Raw genomic sequence first — 3,300 nt, 5'->3', positions numbered from 1 at the left:
AATATAAAAGTCCATGCAAACTAATAAGAAAATCTCTAAAGTGCCTCGTGTCGGAGTGATCATGCTCGCCTATTCTCTTCTATGTTTCGTGGTCTGTGTTGCGTTTGTTCTCCTCCTAGCAACGGGACATATCGAAGACTCCTCTTTGGGATCGAACGAAGCGTCTAGAACGAGTCGACGAGAGCGAAAGAACTTGTAGCGAGTCGCGCAGAGCGAAAGGATACCGATATACATCTTCGAAGGTTCTCTTCGAAGATCCATGGATACCTTCTGCGTCGACTTCTCTCGTCTCTTTCATCGAAACTCTCGTCGTTCTCGAAACGTGCTTCCTACCCAAAGGGCGTGTGCTCTTCGTATGTCGTTTCGTTCGAAATAACGAAACCACGTGTAACATACTCGTGGATCGGGTAACCTAGAACGAAGACGCATCGCGTGGATGTTGGCCCGCTATGCGACGATGACCGATGATGATGATGATGATGATGATGATGATATGATGATGATGTCGATGTCGACGACGACGACGATGAAGACGATGTGTAGCAACGATTCGTAACTAGTCTAGCCGAAGTTCGTTCAGAGGGGAACGCCGCCGGCTTCGAAGCCTCGATGTCGTGAGTCGGACACCCGTGCCGTCGCTAGAGTTTTTCAAACTCTGCTTCTGGATATTGGGACGAAAGACCGCTCGAGGACGACGACAGCCGTGCGTGCGTATCCCATCGAATTTTTTTTACACCACCTGAACGAGACTAAAGTTTCGTCTAGTTGATCGTCTACCGTCGCATAATGTATATTATATACCGTTCAGAGGGGACCGGCTGTCTATCCTCGTTGTCGTGAGTCGGACACCCGTGCCGTCGCTAGAGTTTTTCAAACTCTGCTTCTGGATATCGGGACGAAAGACCGCGCGAGGACGACGGATGCGAGTCCCATCGAATTTTTGACTTACACACTACCTGAACGAGACTTAAAGTTTCATATTATATACCGTTCAGAGGGGACCGGCTGTCTATCCTCGTTGTCGTGAGTCGGACACCCGTGCCGTCGCTAGAGTTTTTCAAACTCTGCTTCTGGATATCGGGACGAAAGACCGCGCGAGGACGACGGATGCGAGTCCCATCGAATTTTTGACTTACACACTACCTGAACGAGACTTAAAGTTTCATATAATATACCGTTCAGAGGGGACCGGCTGTCTTTCCTCGTTGTCGTGAGTCGGACACCCGTGCCGTCGCTAGAGTTTTTCAAACTCTGCTTCTGGATATCGGGACGAAAGACCGCGCGAGGACGACGGATGCGAGTCCCATCGAATTTTTTATTTACACACTACCTGAACGAGACTTAAAGTTTCATCCAGTTTGTCGTCTATCATCGCATATATAATATACCGTTCAGAGGGGACCGGCTGTCTATCCTCGTTGTCGTGAGTCGGACACCCGTGCCGTCGCTAGAGTTTTTCAAACTCTGCTTCTGGATATCGGGACGAAAGACCGCGCGAGGACGACGGATGCGAGTCCCATCGAATTTTTGACTTACACACTACCTGAACGAGACTTAAAGTTTCATATAATATACCGTTCAGAGGGGACCGGCTGTCTTTCCTCGTTGTCGTGAGTCGGACACCCGTGCCGTCGCTAGAGTTTTTCAAACTCTGCTTCTGGATATCGGGACGAAAGACCGCGCGAGGACGACGGATGCGAGTCCCATCGAATTTTTGATTTACACACTACCTGAACGAGACTTAAAGTTTCATCCAGTTTGTCGTCTATCATCTCATATATAATATACCGTTCAGAGGGGACCGGCTGTCTATCCTCGTTGTCGTGAGTCGGACACCCGTGCCGTCGCTAGAGTTTTTCAAACTCTGCTTCTGGATGTTGGGACGAAAGACCGCGCGAGGACGATGGATGCGTGTCCCATCGAATTTTTGATTTACAAGACACACACTACCTGAACGAGACTAAAGTTTCATCGAGTTTATCATCGCATAACCCGTTCGGAGGGGACCGGCTGTCTATCCTCGTTGTCGTGAGTCGGACACCCGTGCCGTCGCTAGAGTTTTTCAAACTCTGCTTCTGGATATCGGGACGAAAGACCGCGCGAGGACGATGGCTGCGAGTCCCATCGAATTTTTGTTTTTTTTTTTTTTTTTTAAAGAAAAAACACCACCCGAACGGAGATGTGTTCTATCTTTCGTCGATTTTTCATGCTTTCAGTCGGTCGCGTGGTCGCCATCCGTTCGGAGGGGATCGCCGGCTTCGAAACCTCGATGTCGTGAGTCGGACACCCGTGCCGTCGCTAGAGTTTTTCAAACTCTGCTTCTGGATATTGGGACGAAAGACCGCTCGAGGCGGACGGCCGCGCGAATCCCATCGAATCTTTACTATCACCCGAACGATGGAGAGATGCACGCGCGCTGTTTCTTGAATAATTGGACGAGAGAGTAGAATCAAACACATATATAACATGGGCTAGCCACCGTGCTTACTCGTTCGCGAGATCGTGTGCTGTACAGAGGATTCAGAATCGGGTGTATATATCCCCGTCGTTTCCTGACGAACGGAGCTTCGATCTCGATGGTTGTTATATATCATAATGTACTTTACGCCCGGCCGGCGAACGCGCGTATCTTCGCGCGTTCGTCGTTTTCTTTTTTTTTCGAACGTTTTTGTGTCGTCAATCCTATGGCGACTTCTGCGCGTTCGATTCCCGTTGGTCGAACGTGACGGAACTCGGCTTCGCTAGAACCGAGAAGAGTACATTTGAGTATTGAACTGTTGTAAATTTATAAAAGATTACCCTGAACGGTGGATCACTTGGCTCGTGGGTCGATGAAGAACGCAGCTAATTGCGCGTCAACGTGTGAACTGCAGGACACATGAACATCGACATTTCGAACGCACATTGCGGTCCACGGATACAATTCCTGGACCACGCCTGGCTGAGGGTTGCTCACGTAAACCTAAGACTGCTTGCGTTGCGTATCGTTACTCTCCGTATCTGTCTCTCTCTGTCCCTTCTTGCCTTAACAACCCGCCGTCGTTCTTCTTTATATAAGAGAACGTTTCAGAGTCGGACGAAGGTACAAGAACGAGGATACGAATAAGAGCGGACGGAGAGAACATACGCGACGTACGAGCGATTGTTGGACGCTCGTCGGCGTTCGTCGCGGTCGTGCAGAGACCGTGCAAGTCGTACGCATGCTCGATATATAATCTATCGTGTTCACGGGAGACTACGAAACTCTACCTCTGTCTCTCTCTGTCCCTTCTTGCCTTGACAACCCGCCGTCGTTCTTCT

General features: G+C 49.6%; 1 non-coding gene across 1 annotated transcript; it reads left to right on the top strand.

Moving 5' to 3' along the window:
- The first annotated feature begins 2,796 nt into the window (after positions 1-2,796).
- Positions 2,797-2,951, top strand: LOC126877144 (5.8S ribosomal RNA). The gene has a single exon (XR_007694788.1). It is a non-coding gene; the product is annotated as a 5.8S ribosomal RNA (ribosomal RNA).
- The last annotated feature ends 349 nt before the right edge of the window (positions 2,952-3,300 follow it).

This window comes from Bombus huntii, unplaced genomic scaffold (assembly GCF_024542735.1).
Source record: "Bombus huntii isolate Logan2020A unplaced genomic scaffold, iyBomHunt1.1 ctg00000125.1, whole genome shotgun sequence".
Taxonomy (NCBI): domain Eukaryota; kingdom Metazoa; phylum Arthropoda; class Insecta; order Hymenoptera; family Apidae; genus Bombus; species Bombus huntii.
This window is presented reverse-complemented; position numbering and strand designations above follow the sequence as displayed.